Source organism: Macrosteles quadrilineatus, unplaced genomic scaffold (assembly GCF_028750875.1).
Source record: "Macrosteles quadrilineatus isolate MER2022 unplaced genomic scaffold, UCM_ALF_1.0 Scaffold_8__2_contigs__length_117827958, whole genome shotgun sequence".
NCBI lineage: Eukaryota > Metazoa > Arthropoda > Insecta > Hemiptera > Cicadellidae > Macrosteles > Macrosteles quadrilineatus.
The window spans coordinates 30987229-31007955 of NW_026542601.1; the positions used below are offsets into that span (position 1 = coordinate 30987229).

General features: G+C 31.5%; 1 protein-coding gene across 2 annotated transcripts in view; it reads left to right on the plus strand.

Moving 5' to 3' along the window:
• LOC129001675 (G protein-activated inward rectifier potassium channel 3-like) overlaps nt 1-20727 on the plus strand; it is a 97646-nt gene that overhangs the window by 23932 nt on the left and 52987 nt on the right. The window lies entirely within an intron of this gene.

Here is a 20727-nt window from a genome sequence, read left to right on the forward strand (position 1 = left end):
GATTTACTAGAGAAAGAATATGAATATATTCAGTTTAGAAACATTATATTCTATGTTCTAAACTAATATAAATTACGCGTTAGAAAAACGCGTTTAAGCCTGGTTTAATGTGTGCTTTCCATGTCTCAGAACACTTGAATTTGCCCAACGTTGACTACATTTTCTTACTTTACGGTATATAAAATCATCGATTTTGCACAGTGCGCTTTATTCTTTCTTACTATCAAAGACAAGCAATGGTCATTATGGGTCTTAATATTTGGTTAATATTTTTAAGTTGGTGTGTGAACAGTTAAAAAAAGTAGTTAACAAACAACTAATGTATCACAGAAATTAAGTACTTATAAAATTGTCCGTGGTCTATTATACATATCTTCACACAAACGTGTAGTGCAAGACCGTTCAGCAAGCAAAGCTCGGTCCACCGGTGTATTAATATCCCGTGTAGACTAACGAAGGTGAAGATGTAACACCTATTGTCACTCATACCTCGAGTTTAGTGTGGGAGGAACTTCAAAGCATTCCATCACGCTTGCTATTGACAACCGAACCGACAATAGAACTATACAACACAATGGGTAAACTTAGCACATTGCAGAACACAATGTATAACCTCTTAGTGCTGCTACAGAGTGCCATGCGTTCAACGATGTAATGAGTTTAGTACATTTAATGCTCGTAACATTCTGGATCCCAAAAATGTTAAGGTAATTTTTTAACTAGCTACTAGTTTTAATATTAAGTTAGTGTTAAGTAATGGGTCTATGAATGTATAGAAAACATGAATATGTTCAAACAGACACTAACATCAAATAGTTTATCCGAATTTTTCACCGCGTGTTTGATCAACTTTTAGTTTGTCATTAGAGGATACTTATAAATATGGTTAAGTTATAAGCAGTTAGGTTTGATAGCATTATGAAACATATGGATTGAATAGCAATTAATTGACAGTATAGAAATTTGTAAATTGACAAGGCTCCGTCAAGATAATTTGTAAACTCTTGTTAAACCTTCAAACATGCCAAACTCACAATATGCTACACAAGAACTAACAACACTGAAATCAGCCCCAACAAAATATATAACATGTATGACTAATTCTACGGTTTGATTAATCAGTACTTTAATTCTACAACCTTCGTACTTCATACTTTTATTAAAGTTAATAAATAAAGCTCTAAAAATGTGAAAAAATTGAAAATTATTTTGAAACTAATGGGAACTAATGGGGATGAATGTTTTTTAAACACATTGAAAACTACTGAAATTATTTCTAACACTTCTTTTTAGATGATTTTGAGAAATAAATCTTATATAATTGTGGGTAAATATAGACTATACTTTATTCTGACACGTTTTAACTAATCTTAGCGCAACTGGGGTGTATTGGTGTACCGGATAATCAATGCATTGCAACATTAATGCGCAGTCCATCACTAAGTGAGGAGTAACCCAGGGCAGTATTTTAGGACCATCAATGTTTCTTTGTTTACGTTCGTTCATTACCCACATAAATATTTTCACCTTAGATCAAAGTACGCAGGTGTATTTGTGTTACCACTTTTTTCTCTCCAACCTTGAGTACGAAGCAGTACAACATTTACTACCTCAATAAATCAATGATCAAAATATTTAATTGCATGCTTCTGGGATCTGCTATGTGTACAATAGTATATTATAAAAAGGATAATTTAATAACAATAACAGCGTTGTTTTACCTAATGATGGTTAATACGTTACAGTTCATAAAAACTTTAGCCTATTGATGTCATAACTTACGTTTCCTACCTTTAGAACTATGTTTCCATTTTGATAAGTTATAAAATAACTTAATAATTATGACCATGTAACGATTATTTTGTAGTGATAATATTGTGACACAAAATTGTTAATTTGAGACAAACTAATTCTTGTTACGATACGTTAAACTGTATACATTGTTTCAACAGCCGTACAGCATTGATAAATCATTCGTAGCAGATTTATGTTGAATCCACCATCAGAAAACAAAATAAAACATAAAGAACCACACAGCATTCGAGTTCAAGGGCTTCCTGCCACGTTTTGACACAATTTATTTCTAGAGCGTTTCAAAACGTCTATTTCTGCAGTTACTGACGTAGCGGCGTCGTTGTCCAAGGCAATTTACGGTCTGCATAGAGTAAGCTAACAGCTCATTTATTGCTCTGTGCCCCTTCCGTCACATGCTTTTCTATCGCAATAGGAATGTCTTGTTTTGAAATAGAACATATACTGTATAAGGCACTACCTCTATTTCCAAGTAGGTTTAGTAAGGTAAGGTCACAGGTGTATAATTTGTGTACTGTATTCAGATTACTCAAAAGGGCAATAATCACGACACCGAAAGGCTGGAAATTACAGAATAGAACTAACCGAATGCAAAACAAAAATGAATTATTGATCCCTAAGTATTTTGTAATACAGTATAACCTACCTAATTCGAATTTCAGAGGAAAGGCAATATACAGTATGTAGGACAGTAATTTTAAACTCTTTTTCTTCTTCAATACAATAAATATAAACAATATTTTTTCTTCTTTAAAAAAACTTATACTGTAGATATGTTGCTTATCACTTTTTAAGAGGAATATACTGTATGGGAAGTATGGTTTTCAGGGACTTACTTACTCAGGAATAGCCAAGTACAAGATATTTTTTTAACGCAACCCAAATAATAAGTAAAAAAACTGTGGCGAAAACGCGCATACTTTGTTAGTACTCCTGTTTTATATATTCTTCATTGCCAATCAGCTGATATGCATTGTTGCCTAGTTATCTATAAATTTTAAGGTTGGGAATTTGTATTTAATTATACAATATGGTAATTTCGCACACTAAAAAGTATGTATTGCAAATTAAACGTACTATTGGTTTTCTATGCTATGACAGGTTTGAAATTCAGTTTCCAAGCGTGATTCCAGTACATAAAAATCAACTATTCATAGAATTGTAAAAATGTTTAAGGAAACATGATCTGTAGAAAACCAATCAAACGTAGATCTACATTACATTACATGACATTTCTATTTAAGCTTGCGAAAACACCACGATGAGTCTCTTTACAATAAACTATCAATAACACTAAGCCGCATAGATATCTATGCAACAATACCTACAAGCTAATTGGCAAAAAGTTAAGAAAACAGGGATACCATTATAATATGTTATTATGTATATTATGATCAAGGTTTTCGTTTAAAGGTGTCTCACGGCATTTGTTACTATTTGGGTTGAGATATTAAAAACACCATGTAAAATTTACTTTGAAAATAAACTAAAATAACAGTTTTGAAAATGTTAACTATTTTTAAATACTACAAACACTATATCAACTGTCTTTCTCAATATTTAGGAAGGAAACTGCCCAAACCCTAGAGTTCAGCAAAGGTTGACGACCGATCTCGTCTGTCACTTAGTCAAAACAAACAAATCAACTGACAGACATAACAGGGATCGGGTAGAACATAAACTACCACTGATTGGCCAGAAATAAAGTTAGAACACTATAAATATTGCAAAACAATAAATGGGGCCTTTGTCCTGTGGTTCGATGTTGTTTCGTACATGTAATAAAGTTCACTAATGGGGGAAAACGCACATCAAAAAATACATTCTTGTAAAAATCTCTTGGTTTCTTAAAATTTTCGTGGTATTCTTTCTATATTTGTGAACTTGTCTTCTTTTTTTAACTGCCATTTTTCTTTATGAATACTGTATATTTAATTAATCTAAAATTGTGCTTTTGAACATATAAAAGAATTAAAATACAATAGTTGTTTGTTTTAGTGACTATCTAAGTTATAATTTCGGTTAAATTAGATCATTTGATTCTTAAAAGTATTTTAAATCGTAGTTATTTTGAAATTTTACGTGTTACACATAAATCCAACTAAAATCAGTCTATGAACCTAATTGAAGAAGAATGATTAAATGTTAACACTATTCGTTAATACGAATAAAACATACACATTTGTTATGGTTATGAAGGTTAGTTAAAAATCGGGTTTCCCCTCTATACTTTTAGTCATGTTATCAAGGTTTATTTAACCAACCCCAAGTAGTGTACTTGATATTAAAACCTATTGAAATCTTACAACCAGACTTTTGAAATAAAATTATAATCCTAAACTAAAATAACCATAAATTAAAAATCAAACCAGAGTATTTAATAAAGGAACTATTACAATTATTTTTAAATATGTGTAGTAATTGTAATAGTTCCTTTATTAAATACTCTGGTTTGATTTTTAATTTATGGTTATTTTAGTTTAGGATTATAATTTTATTTCAAAAGTCTGGTTGTGAGATTTCAATAGGTTTTAATATCAAGTACACTACTTGGGGTTGGTTAAATAAACCTTGATAACATGACTAAAAGTATAGAGGGTAAAAGTATATAAAATTAACAAATACATGACAAAATTGCATAAAGTTTTGACTGTTACCTCTGTTTATCAATAATATTTCACAAACTATGGGAACAAATATAGTTAAGTTTGGAATAAAATGGAACTAATCACCACATCTGTATGGATCAGCCTTGGTCAGTTTGTTAATGCACAGTTGAATAAACCTTTTATTTTACAAAGTGAGTTTAAATGGTACAACATTTAAAACAGTTTCAAATTGTAAGGACTATTTGAAACACAAACAAATAAACTAAAACGACCAAATGGTTTACACTTATGATTTTTTTTATGTTTTCATATGGTTCAATTGTGAAAATACTATGTATGTTTACATAATTGCTAAGTTGTATAAGGTAAATTTTCTATTTGAGTCTATCGTATGTAAGTTTATGGGCAATTCAACTAGGATAAAGTTTGCAAGTTTTCGTTGATGGTTTCAAACATATTTTGATGCATAGGAAAAATAATGGCAAATTTGACCACAGCTCATGGGAATTATTTTTTATTTTAAATGCACAAGTGCCTACTATAGCCAAAGGCTGTACAAAAGCTTATTTAAAATTAATAGTTTGTTAAGTACTAGCTAAGCTGTAATAAAACGTTTCAGAAAGGGTACAAAACAATACATTTCTATTGTTCACAATAACACTAATTTACTCAACGAATTGTACGACTTAGTTTACAATGGTACTTAATTACCACGCTGCTATAAAGTACCACCATGTATATTGTACACTGTTAGTCATTACTATTGTTCTCATGTTTCTTTGTTTAAGTAGCTTAATTTGTAGAGCGTAGTATTGTAGCAGCAGTTCTGATATGTACTTTAAATAACAGTTTTATTTTAGTTGTTTTTTTAAGGAGGAGATATAGAAACAAGAATGAGAATAAAATATAAATGTATACGTAGGGAAAAGTTAACATTTTCATGGTTTATTGTTTACATATTAATGTAAACAATATTTTGTTAATATTCTTTTTTTTTGTAAATTTGCATGGTTTATTTATGTAAACTATATTTTGTTAATATATTTTTTTGTAAATTTTCATTGTTTATTTATGTAAACAATATTTTGTTAATATTCTTTTTTGGCAAATTTTCATGGTTTATTTATGTAAACGATGTATTATTAATATTCCCTTTTGGTTTTATCTATTTTAGAACCTTATTATCCTGAAAGAATAGTGGCCGGAGATTAAAAATAAATTATTGGCGTAAATATTGTAAAAACAGGATGGATAGAGATAGTAAATCAATTTTTCAAGTAAGAACACTCCTTTTCCATAATTACAAATTTTGTAAGATTATTATGGTGTACATACTACTATATTTTAGGCGTTTATTTGTTTAGGTAGTCTTTTTTTTGTAGCAAGTGTAATATTGTAACAGCAGTTGCTTAACAAACGCACGATCACTGTAATTTAAGTTTATCTTTCCCTTATTGTGTAAAGCTATATAGTTTATATTTAGGTTAGATCATTTTATGGTGTCTAAATTTAATCGACAGTTGCCTATTAGTTAGAGTAGTTATATGTAAAAGACAATAAGAAAGAAAACGGTATTATACAACAGCACACTATACCGGGCTCAATATAACACTTTTTATATTAAAAGTGGCTACAAAAATATTTGAATGGACGGTATTACTCAAAATCATATAATATTTTATTTTATACAAAATACTGAGATAAATTCAAAGTTGTTAGTTAGTTCAAGGGGAGGAACTCAGGCGATACATTGTGGAATGATGGACCGATATTGCTGCAACCCCTAAGCAGTTACGGAATATAAACAACCTTCCCCTAACGTAATGTAAACGTTAAATCACACCATATAAGCATGTCATTGATTAAAATATAATTAAAATATTTGTCATTCTTTCCAATAACCGAAAGGCAATTTAAATTTTTTTTATGGTTTATGTAGCGTTTTCGTTTACAATTTGTTTTTGTCAACTGGTAGTTATCAATAACGTAACACAGGCTTCAGATGTTGCTTCATGATGTGAAGTCTACTTGTCTACTAGAAAACTATTGTTAGTGAAAGAGATTCAAACCTGCATCCCTAGGCCAAAATATCACTCTTACAGGCCAATTTCATTGGATAAGAATCAACGTTGATCAAAATTAATTAAAAATAAACTCTGCAGTTAACCAAAACCTTTGACTATTGACCTAACCTTTGAGGTATAGACATCCCGTACCCATGTGAATTACTACTCATTGAATTGATCCAACAGAGCAATGCTGTTGTCAATTACTCTGATTTCAGTTGTAAACCTTTATGTCAACTATTTGACTAAATCAATCTGAAATTACAACTTAATGTAAATTCATCATATCAACTACCACGGTGACAAAACATTAATGGGGGAAATACAATTATTACTTAGGACATCCTAAGAGTGGCTCAATCAATAACACTTACAACTGCAGGATAGGATTTATACAGGGTGAATAAAAAGTCAAGACCCCCCCCCTCTAATATTTTTCCAAGTAAATATACAAAGATATCCTTTTGGTGGTCGTGCAATCTTAGCAGGAAGTTTCATTTTATGATTTTGAAATTTTTGAGTGTCCCCCCCCAAAAGGGAGGATTTGGCGGGCAACTCAAATATATTACATGTAAACCCCCTACAAGTGACACCTCATTTTGAAGTGTTTACAAAAACTTAAGGAATGGTGAAAACTAGAGGTCGCTATCTCTTCTCTATCCAAAATAGTAGCCCGTCAAATGTTGTGGAAAATCAATGGTAAAATTGGATCGTAATGTTAATATTGGCTACTATTTTAGATAGAGAAGAGATAGCGACCTCTAGTTTTCACCATTCTTTAAGTTTTTGTAAACACTTCAAAATGAGGTGTCACTTGTAGGGGGTTTACATTTAAAATATTTGAGTTGCCCCCCAAATCACCCCTTTTGGGGGACACTCAAAAATTTCAAAATCATAAAATGAAACTTCCTGCTAAGATTGCACGACCACCAAAAGGATATCTCTGTATATTTACTTGAAAAAGTATTAGAGGGGGGGTCTTGACTTTTTATTCACCCTGTATAAGTACAATACTTATAAAAACAATGGCTACAACTAGTCCATAAAGATCAACAATCTTTTTTGTATCCAATAGTCAGAGGCTACACTCATTTCACAAACCAAAAATAAACTAAACGTTTGGATTTTAGCATAACGTGAGTCTAACAATACCTATACTGATTGTGAAGGTTATGCAACATTATGTTACTTCACTGACCATAATACCACATGCTCTACTACAACAATGGAACAGTTAGGCTTATCAGACTTCGCTGCTGCGGTATCAGACCATATATTATACCAATGCAGATAACGAGCGTTTGATAGGCTAGCCAACGAACACCGATGAATTGTGAAATCTTGTAGTTATTTTTTTTACTACTAAATGTTTTAGATCAAAACACATTTGTATAAATATTTTACACGAATATTAGAGTAGAAACGGCATGAATCATAAAAATAAACAAATAATGTCACTGACGCGAAAGCAAACATGACTTTATTTTTTTAAATGGAAATGTCATACCAGACAGCTATTAGTATAGGCATTTGGGCCAATGACGTAATTTCTTTATGATTGTGATAAATAAAGTTTCTGTTATAATATTCTTGATTTTTAAACTGAGGTTTTAGCAAAGAACTATACTACAGTATTTAAAAGAGGTAAAGATATAATATCAAGTAAAACATTTGCTTTTACAACGTTTGTTTTAGGGGTAGGGTCGGATTTCCCACAGCGGTTTAAACTAGAAAAGCTAGAAATATTTCAACATGTTTTAGTATGTATAGTGTGCATTATAAACGTATACCAACTGAAATCATGGTTGAACTAGAAAATTAAACACCAACTAATTAAATATTGGTCGCTCTAAAGACGTAAATATTATATTACTCAAAGCTCTAGACGGAGAATAGAGAAACAAATACCTGAACACTTTGATCGCAAGTGAAAATATTTAAGTTGGGAATGAACGCGCGTAAACAAAGAAACATGGGCTTAAAATACTGACTTGTGGTAGTCCTGGTTCGGTATACGGTTTAAATTGCACTTTTAAAGTCGTTGTTGGAGAAAGAAATCGATATCAATTAAATCGTATAGCATACTTGAAAAATCATGTTTAAAACGCAGCACTTTTTGTGTACTAAAAAAGGAAAACATTACTCACGTAATATTTTGTGATTACAATATATTGTTTTATATGCTTAATAAAACTTCTCAACATACCACACGTTATACTGTATCTCCCTAAATGATATTTATGATATACACCTCAATATGAATTGTAAAGTTAAATTGATAACTGAAATTTTATTTAATCACACAATTTATTACATAATATACATTTGTTTCCACACCAATACATAATTATGAGGCATCATATTATATTAAGAATCGTAAAAGCAAAAGTTGTGTTACAATACATACACTTACCCAATACAAAGTTCAAGAAAAACTAATTATCATAATTATTAAACTGGCAGTTAATATTTGTTGATCGATATCATTTTACACGTTTCACCGGACGACAAAGCATTGACTCTATAAATATTAAATTGGTTTGTAGTTATGTAGTAAAACTGAAAAAAAATTGACAAAGACGAATACAGAAATGTTGATACAGTAATGAGTTAATCCTATGCGGGTACGTGTTCTGCCTTCAAAATTACCAATAATTTACACAAGTGCCGCTGGTGAATTTAGCGCTGGTGTTCATGTAGCACTGTTAAAATGTTTAGCAATGTAACAATGTTTATTAATGTTTTAGCAGCGTTAAAATGTTTAGCAATGTAGCAATGTGTATTAATGTTGTTATTGTAATTTTTGTTAATGTTTTTTGTAGAGCACTTTTCAATATACAGGGTAGGACAATAAGAACTATACAATTTATTTTAGCTACCAGATGATAAATATTGCAACAAAAAGTGCAACACAAAAAATATTTGTTGGAAGCCATAAAACTGTTCGCAAACCAGCCAATGTGGAGACAGTACGACATGAACTAGTTGAAATTCCTGAAATTTATATTCCTGTTTTTGTACGACCTCTTTGAGTTTTGAGTGACCGCAGTCACTCAAAACTCAAAGAGGTCCGCCAGGAAGAAGTCCTTGGCACTTAAAATTTCTAGGAGATATTTTGGAAGGATCTTGCATCTATATATCCATTTCCACCCAAACAAGATACAATATGCCTGCTCGAACTCAGACAGAGAATCACCGAAGGGTCCAAGCGATTCCTCGAGAAATGCTTGAAAGCGTATTCGACAGGGTTTTCAGGCGACTCGAAGAATGTAAACATTTTCAAGGATTTCACTTTAAGTTTGTTGTTTTCAAGATATTGAATAATGGCTTATTTAGGACAAAATGTAAAAAGATTACCTTTGTTTTGATGTGTTTTTATATAACTAGTGTAAAAATTATAGGTTTTGTGTTATTCGTCAATTTAGTTTTCATTGCCCTACTCTGTATAATACATAAACTAAATTCAGCAGATCAATTTATAATTTTAATGTTAAGCTGATTCATCAGTTGAGTACTCTATAAAATCCAACACTCTAACATGCAAGGGTTGGAGCTTTTAGTCTTAGTAATTGAAACGCCAAATGTTTTTCCGTTGGAAGTTTGTTCATTTACGCCCGCACTAGTGAGTACTACGACGATCTACAGTACTATCCTAAAAATTAAACCAATTCGTAAATAGCTAGGTAAAATTTGTTTTGGATCCCATATAAACTGTAGGACCTTAGTTGCCATTAGCTGTATTTGCAATTAGTTAACAGCCCTGTCTAGGAAAATGTTGGCTAGTCGGGAACAAGACTACCAGATCGTGCCACTCATCTCCATTCATACTTGGCTTAAGATACCTACTTTGTATGGTCGCCATTTCAGATAAAAGTATAAAAGTCTATATGTTGTATTCAAAGAAATACAATAATTAACTGGTACTTGAATATGTAGTGAAGTTTTAATTTGGCTTACTTAACATCCTGTTTATAAATTGCATTTCTTCTAAGATAGGGTCAAATCTAGTTTTGTGATTGGAGCGTACAACATTACACTTTTAAATTTAATTTAAAATCATTAAACGATAATCACATAAATAGTAGCCTAGTTATTAAATTTTACGTATTATTTTATGCATCGGTAAAACATCTGATATTAAGGTTTAACTGTTGAGGTTTGCAAATTATTAACCTTGTTTAGTATACTACTCTTTCTATTATAAAACCTTAAGCTTCTTTTGAAATGAAAGCTATTTTGGCAGAGCTATTTTTTCAATTGAATTAACTAAAAGCCACTTAATAAGCCTGTACTTCATTTTATCACCACTTAGGCTCTCAAAATAGAATGAGAATACTAAAAGCATCATAACTGTGATCGTTGGACGCTGGACGCGTAGGATAAAACAACAATGGTTATTCGCAGCCAAAACATAATTTTGTCAGAGTGAGGTTGTAAAATTTTACGTCAATATTTTCATGAATAGAGACACTTGTTAGGCATTTCGTGATGTTGTGTTGTTGTGGCTTTCAACAAGAAGTTCTATTTGAAATGTATGTTTCGTCAAGTTTAGTTTATGAAACTTGAGCGTTATAAATTGTGACAAATTATTAAAGTTGATTAATTAACTCATATACACACACATACAACAACCCGTTTGACTTCATAAGTATTGGTTAGGTTATGCTGAAATAAAAAAACAGAATACAGTAACAAACAAATAAGTACAGGTGAGGTATTTTTAACATTAGGTACATGGAAAGTTCCCTTTAGAAAGGAATTACGACCTAAAACGTCAATTTATGAAATAATGGATAGTTTTGTGCAAGGTTTCTCGTCATGACGAACATTTTAATTATATGGTTTATGGGGTGTGACTTTTAGTTTTCTCAAAAGTTTATGGGTACTTTGATATTTATTTATAAATGTAGTAAATTTGCATTATTTCTTTTGATAATGAACATCACAAACAGTAAGGTTGAGATAGGCTGACTTTAGTTTTGCCTTTAAACTTATTAAAGATCACTCAAACTGTTACTGTTATTACTATCACTCAAAATGTTCAGTGGTATTTACAACGATTTTATTACAAAATTCAATAACGTCTAAAGGAAAATAGCATTCATAACTTATCAAACAACAGCTTCACTAGTAACAAGCAGGGCAGACATTATGTTGGTTGTTCTTGAACGAACTTACATACGAAATTAAATACAAGACGCGTAATAGCTTGGCAACTGTTCCGTTATGGATTTCTCGTCATTTCAAGCGAACAGCCCGAATCTGCAGTTGACTAGGATCTAATGTAGCAGATTTAATGTGAAATATCACAACACGAGCAGTGTACCCTAGGTGTGATCGGTCGGTGGACGAGTATGTTTAGAACGCAAGAAATTTGATGTGAGGGTTTTAAAACAGCTCAATCAACTGCCTTATATAGCAATAACTTAAAAAATTACCAAACTTTCAGTTGAAAAATGAAGTCGGTGACATAACAGTTATTCAGTAATGACCAGATTATGTATCTTTTGGTGCTACAAATAAATTGCACACAAATAAATAGAGTTCAGATATACCATGTGTTCAACAATCAGGCAATTTCAGTGGTTTAAATTGCACAACAATGACCAGATTATTTAAATTATAATACATGTAAAACAATAGCGAGTGTTTCCAGTGATACCAACTCAACAACAATGCTGATTTCAGTAACACGAAATGTATAACCTGTGGTAAAATGTGTAGATATCCATTTGAAAAAGTAGACTCACACAGTTTCAACAAATAAAACTTTACGTTTATCATAACAATGATACACTTATTCCCTTTAGTTTAACTTGAACTTGGGGGAGCCAGCTGGTCTAGTGGTTAGAGCACGGGACTTTGGTCCAAGAGGTCCCGGGTTCAAATCCCGCCAAATCACCAATGGATGTTATGTAAGTGATAATGCCGCGACCCCTAGATCTAGCCTGAAGTATTGTGAAAAAAATCCCAGGCTCGTACCTAGCGTCCTTGGACAAAGAAAATTAACTTGAAGGAATTTATTGCAGAAATATTTTATTTCAGTTTTCTACAACACCAAAATAACATAACTGTTATCACATGAAAATTTTCTTGATTTATTTTCAATAATGTTAACAATTAGCACTTCTATTCCTATTGACCGTGGTCCTAAAATTGGATTTTTTGATAATTTTATTTGTTGAAATGTTCTGTTTTATGGGTTGTTTGCGGACAAATATATTTGGAAGGTTTCAATAGAGATTATATTGGTTCATCTATTTTTGTTTCTTTTCACCAATAAAAGTGATATTCAAAAAATAAGATCTGTTAAAGCAAATAATTAGAAGTTATACCAATGTACCTTAAAAGGAGGTTTGCACTAATTTTGCCCAACATATTGTTATATCAGGTTAAATTACTTATTCCTCCAACCTCACAATATCATTATGAAATTCAAATTTTTGATGGTAAATGTGAAAAAATCTTATTGGACCGATGGAAGTAAAGTTTCACTGTGCAAAGCATATAAGAAGTTTCCAAAAACAGAACGTAAAATACAAGAGATAATGCTCATGTTTAAGTCCAAGCTAAACAAACTATGGTTTAAAATTAACCCCAAAGTATAAAAATAAGATCAAGAGGACAGAGAAAACTGGATAAAGAGACTAGAGGGCAAAACGTGACAAGAATAATAAGGTTGTACAGTTGGTGTTGGTACAGCTTAAATAACACTGTCCTCTTAAAGTTTGGATTACAGTACTGGAATCGTCTATTTATATTTTTGGAATTATGAAACCAAAAAGTATCAAGACTATCGTTGTTTAGTTTGCAATATTGCTCTAACTATATCTATAATGTTTATATGTTGCAATTACATCAAGATATTTTTGTTTGTCGGTAAAAATGTTACCTTTTAGATTATCTATGTACGTTTGGCTACAGGTTTTTAATACTGGTTTCATCAACTTGAGTTTTGACAAACATGTAGTTGTAAAGTAGTAACTGTTTAAACTTTTTAATATCTTCACCTCATAATAACTGGGTAGATTGAACCGGCTAGTAGATTGATTTTGATGGTTTGAAACTGGACCCAGCTGTGCTTGATCATTAGGCTTTAAATTAATGATCCTGACTAATGAAACAGCTGATCATAGTTAAAAATGCATTACACTTAAATCTACATTCACCCTTCACTAGTATTTGGGTTAAAATATGCACATAGGTGGCGTCCCCATCTAAAAGATAATGATGATGTAATGATAAAGTTACCAAATTGATTCCAAGATGACGACTTTAAGATCTTTTAAGTTTGACCGGAACGTTTGAATCAAAGCCAGAAACTGGCGCTGTAACAAGTTTTACAAGTTCTCTTAGAGAAAAGAATCTTCGGACATAGAGTTTCATTATTGTTCTTTTCATTTTACATTGTTCTTTTTCTCTATGGAAAAACTCCTGTGTATTACACATTAATTATTTTATTGGACTTATTGGTATTGCTTTAGTGAACTGTAGGGAAGTAACTATTACCGTAGGTGGACAGTAAGACCTAGACCCAGGACCAAATTACTTTTTAATTTGGATGTCCCCAATTCGTTAAAATTTTATACATAATTCTATTAGCAAATAATATATATTAAGGCCGAAAATTGAAAATATCTGTGCATCTTCAAAATAAATATATTTATTTTAAAGTTACATTTTTTGAAGATTAGTCTATTTTAAAACTTCAATAAACAGTTAAAAACTATATTTTTTACTGTGCATGTTTGTTTTAAATTCCCGATTATCAGCCCAATTTCGAGAAAGTAAAAATTACTTAAATAAACAAAAGTTCCCTTTTTGTTTTTTTATTACCATAAATTGATGGGGTAGTTCATGTTGCCCGTGTTTTTATCTTTACTCAATTTCGAACAACTACAGTAGGGCCTACTTGGTTAATTGAGCTAGAATTTATATAGAATTATTATATATTTAGAGATCCAATCAATATAATGAACGTGGATTTTCTATGGACTAGCCACATTGAAATTATACGAAATTACGTACTTTACGTCTTGTTTATCACAAACTCAAGATTGTGAAGTTTTACAAATTGCGGTTACAAAAGAGATAATTATAAAATTGTTAAGTGTCATTTTACTCTATACAGTAGGGTCTCATTAATGCACATGAATTTTATGAATGTATTGATGCCAACACACGCTCTGTTAAATCAGTGGATGGAAATAACTTCGACATTTTCTACCTGAAGTGCTCTTTAGCTTTGGTATTTGGCGGTTAATGTTGGCATTCAGTTTAACCTCCCAAAATGTGTTATGATATTTTTATATGATAGACTTGACTCAGTCGTATCATCATTTTTCTACAAACTGTTCACGTCAGTTCGAAATATTTATTTTGGGACTTTTCAATGTTGATTTACGGTTTTATAAAAAATAAGTTAATTAATATCACCTTTGGGGAAAAATATTTGCAACAGTTATATTTGTATTCTTGGTTTAAACGTCGTTGATGGTGATAAGTTCATGTTCTTTTAAAGCGTTGCTGTGAACAGTTTTCCAAGGGGACTTTTATATTGGTAATCCTTGATGAAAAGTTTCCAAAAAATCATTTTTTTATTGTCTTGGTAGTGGAGTGTTTATAATGCCATCAAGTCTTTAGGTTGCTGATTCGATACTAAACGAAGCAGATTTTAGTTTTTTATGCTGTTTGTCATTGGACAACCGATTGATGATGTCATCTCTAGTAAGGCCAATGATGTATCATTACAGTAATCTGGTTTTGGCGTTTATGCCAGGTATTTAAAAAAATATAAAATACCTATGATGTTAAAATAGACAATAAGGTGCACAATATTTATTATAACAGAAATAATCGTCTAGATTAATATAATCATTGTACAATGTACAAACTAATCATATATGTACAAGATATATGTTCAAAACAAAGACAAATCATTTACCACTAAAGCAATGCGGCTGTACAATATTTTCAGCTGCAGAAATTATGTTCCTGTAAGTCTTTAAATATAAAGAGTACAATAAATGTCTAACTGTGCAGATATGTCTCTATTAAGTGTTTTCAGAGATTTCAAAATTCATTACTGATAGGTTGTTATATTTGTGACTTTTTTCAATACTGTTGTAATATTTATGGAAATACAGTACAAGTCTTAATATTTCTTCAGTTGTTTAGGTTTAAAAAAATAAAGAACTTTTTTGAATGACAGCTTTAGAAAAATCAAACTTAAAAAACTGGTCTATATTATTATGTAGAATATTTTATTCTAAATTTAAGCCTAAGGGAGAAAGGGTTAAGGGACACTACCTTGAAGATCAACTGTTATTTAATAGCTCATTGAATTAATTGTTATTAAAATTAATTGTTAATTCTGTACTAGTAATGTATGGGTGACGATGTTTTATATAATATACACACCAACTTACTTATCAATTAAAATGACAACTATTAGCAGGCTATTATTTTTCTCAAAAATACTCGATATGAACGTTCAAATTGTGAACTAATATTGTACTAATAGATACTGCTACAGTATTGGCGTTGTGTGTTTTCTGAAAGCAAGTTGCTAGTGTAAAAACTGCTAGTTAACTTACGAATAAAAGTGTAATCTTTGTCATTATGTTTTGAAAAACTAGATAAGAAAGTGAAAATTAGTAAATCTGATATTATAATGATAAATGTCAATTATTAGCATAATTTGTCCTGAAATATGGATGGGGCTTACCTATCTGTAACTAACATTGTACGACATTGCGTCACATATAGTATAGTATATGTAGACTATTCGCATTATATTTTATTACAAATCTCTATAGGTATTGTATGTAAAAATTGTAAACTAATTTTGACGTCAACTAATTTCCCTCTTTTTTATAAATTTACTATGGTTGCGAACGTACAAAATTGTTTACTAATATCGTACTAATTAATGTCAACTATTAGCGTTATGGTTTGCGGTTCGTTTAAAACACCTGTTTCTTGAAGCGCAAAAGAGAGAGGTTTGCTGATGGAGGGAGGGAGAAAGATTTGACAAATGACCTTTTTCTGGCCATCATACACTACACCTGACTCTTTATTTATAGCTTCGGCTATTCTCAACAGAATGCATGAAGATCTTATTTTCTTGCACGTCAACAACACTTATGTTATATCTACAGTGCACACCGTGTTCCGTTGGCCCTTAGGCCTTTGAGTTAAAACTATCAAAACACATTTCTTTGATTATCTATTGATGTTATAGTATTGTTTCATATTGTTACATTGTTGTATTTCCATCGGTGGATTACCGACGTTTGATATATATATATATTTTTTTGTAGCTTGTAGAAGGGAAATACTTTTAAAAAGATTAAACCTCAGAACATTATAACTATTTAAGACAGTGTAACATGGAGGTGGTTTCTGTCTGTATATTATGTTCGCCGTGAACGCACAGACCATACGATTTTTCTCAATGGCACACACATTGGCAAATTTATGTCCTTAAAAATCCTTGGACTACGCTCTTTGGAACTGAAAAGTCTTGAGGTAAAGGGTTTTTGATGTAAATATGGATTATTCCTCATGGAAAATATAGAGGTTTAAATTTAAAACTCGATGACAAAAAGAAACTTCTTTGTAAAATTTTGCTCCCACAACAATTTTTTAACCCCTCCCCAACAAAAACATTTGCCTACTTCAGCGAAATCAAGAAGTAACCAGTGACACAAACACATAAACACAGGCTACATGTCAAACAATACGATAATAAATCTGACTGCAGTAGCTCAATCCAATAATGAAGAAGCAAAATTCTTGAATCTGCTACAAAAGAGTTCGTTTTGGTTAGTAACAGGTTTTTGATTGAAAATACACAATTTTTGTTATAATTCAAATGGAAAATAAATATGTACATTTGATCAAAAAATAAAAAGAATTACTAGTTTAGAAGTAGAATAAATCTTCATACTTCTACAATTATTGTTCTCCATGAAATTTATTTACACTAAACAGTGTTTACTGTACTTGTAATTAATCGATTGACTACTGAAGTTGGGTGGATAAATCACAAAACATTCTAAAAGCAAAGCTCGGTCCCCACAAACGGATTTCCTCATTGTTTCAACTGCGACAAAGACAAACGTCACCACATAAGTGAGCAGCTCTGGGAATTGTGACAAGACATAAATTTAGTGACAGGTGTAATACTGGCTAGTAAGTTGTTTGTCTTAACAGCTACATAGCAATTTGTTCGGCTTCATGTCATGTAGTTTAATTTAAACATTTGTTTTGTTTCATAAGACTTTTAGTCATTATAATGGTGGTATTTATAGTGGAAACGAATAAATTTGGTTGAAACCAAATCAGCCTATTCAAAGGCTAATAGAATTTGGAATAAAATATTATTTTTGAGAATTTCCCTATAGGGAAAATGCTATTACCGTTGGTGGCACGGAAGACCCCCCAAGACCGATATACTTGTTCATTTTAATGTCCCTTGTGGCCAAAAACAATATTCCTTCAAAATTTGTTATATACACAATTATATGTGTGTCTGTAAACACGATAACTCAAGTAGTTTTGTTCTAATGTTGATGAAATTTGGCATGAATTTGTAGAGCTGGATAAACTTTATTCGCAAACCAGCAAGATCGGGACATGCAAACAATATGTTATAAGGGTTCCATATTTTCAAAAATTATCTTTAAAAAATGTTTACCCTCAAAACATATCAATGCTCAATTTTTATTTTAGCCCACGTGTAGAGCAAAAAAAATATTTTGTACATTGAAGCATTATTGGGATGCATTGCACGACGTCCAAGTGCCACGACGTCCAATAATATTTATTCAGTGCCACGACGTCCAAAACATAATTTTTGAGTTGTTGCACGACGTCCAAGTGCCACGACGTCCAAAAGTACAGTAACTGCCAAAAATATAGCCTTTCTACAAGCTTTGGACGTCGTGACACTTGGACGTCGTGAAACAGCGCACTATAGAATTGTAAAAAAGTTACATTTGCGGGAGTGTTGCACGACGTCCAAAGTCGCTGCCAGTTGCACGACGTCCAAGTGCCACGACGTCCAATAAATATTTGACTGTTGCACGACGTCCAATATAGCTCAGCGCTGTTGCACGACGTCCAAGCTCCTTCATGATGACCGGTTACGATGACCGGCTACTTGCCGAATAGTGTTCTCTCGTGTAAAATGCTTATGGAACGTTTATTAGTTATATATACATTGGTATATGATCTTGTTCAGAAATATATATACTATGAATATTTGAACCATTAATTGAAACATCATAAAGTAAAAAAAAAACATAAAAAAATCAACAAGGCAACAGTTGGAAAACTATAAGGTTTACATGGTTTGAAAAATGATGACATTTTGTTAACAACCGATCAACTTCATTATGTTTGGAGTAAGCTTTTAAATACTTATTTTTTCAAGACTAGATGAATGTACATTGATCAACATGATCTTTGAAAACTATTTTTATACCCTCATTTTAATTTTTACTAGTATAAAGAATAGAATGCCTTTTTCGAACTGTTTTTTAGGCTTCAATTAAATGTCTTTATGTCGCAAATATGTTTATTAATAGTATTCACTTAACATTGACTTAATTTCATTTCAATAAATTTTGTGTTTGTGTTTTGCTACACCACTTATTAAATTGCAACCAATGAGAATATATATATAAATAAAATTGGAGTTTTGTCTGTACATTGATCAGAATCATTCATTTGTAGGTTATTTTTACGTTTTATACATTAAAGAAGCCGAAACAAGTCTCATCTAAATTTCTGTCTGTCTGTCTTTCTGTCTTTCTGTAACACTCAAGATGGCATTTTACGCAATCTTCTCCAGGAAAACGAGAGTACCTATCAAGATCCAAGTCATTTTAATGTATTCACTGGATTGGCGAGAGTGTCTTTAGCCATTAAAATATGGTCTCACTACTTAGTAAATAATATTACGGACTTTAAAAAATGCAGTTTTGTGGGATTTTTGTCAAGTTTTCGTCCAATTTTTATCACATAATGATCTATGAAATAACGAACAGCTGTTCGGATCAAGATTATTTTTTCTCACTGTCACTGATATGTTTACAAATACCACAACCATTTCCGATCACGTTTTGAAGGCAAAGCCCATTTATCTAAGTGAGATTAAAATCGTACATAACGGATTTAATTAACCGCAAGTGGAATAATATAGTGTAACCGTAAATGAAATTTAATAACATCATCCAGGTTAGGAACCAGAGATTCTTTGTGTATAAAATTGTTCTTGAGTTTTGATAACCTTGAATCAGTGTTGTATAGGGCTGGGAAACTTGAATTTATTAATGATCGTCGCCAATACCTTACTAACTCATTGACGGCCCTTCAATGGTGGTTGTGTAAAGTGTAAAGTGTAAAGTAAAAAATCACAACTGCAGTGGGTGATTGTAACAGAGGTTTACGGTGTATGGATGATGCTAAACTCGCTTTTCCAATGTGTCACTTTCTGTTCCTACTCACCGTATGATGCAATCGCTGGACCATACAGCCAATAGGCCCATAGCCCATCTCTTGGGTACTTACGCCACGCCTACAAAATTAATCATAACAACCTTTTCGACGACGATCCTTGTTACCGGTACTTTTCCCTAGAATACACGGCCTCCCTATTTAAGAAATAAAATTACAAACGTCCAAAAACCCAGCATTGCGTGATTTTTGTCACATTTCATTCTAATGTTAAAAGATATACCAATCATTGTTTAGAGAATAGGCCTGCGTAATCTATTAAATAACAAACAGTTGTTTTTATAAGGTTGTTTTTTTTTAACTGAATAAGTTTACATTAAAAGTTGTTTACGAATAAAGCAATTAATGGGAAATAATTTTGATTGCCGATAACTTTTCACGAGAAAATCCAAAACCAAGAAATCAATAACCTTGGGACTTGATTAACGCATTTAATTTGTCGGACGTAATTCTTAACTGTAAACGTTGGTTTTTGGTACTGGTTTTTTCCCTTAGAACCGTTGGTAGCAGCAAGAATCATTTTTACGTACCAACACATCACTGTAATTTACAAATTAGTTATCGTTGGTGTTGCACCTTATTTATACAGTGGTATTACAGCCTTATTCAATTTAATTGATGTCTTAACTGTATAAGTTTTGCTTTTTCTGTCTGGATTCCAAAATGTTAGTTTATGCTATGAAAATGATAACTCATTTAAGTAAAACATTTGTTTA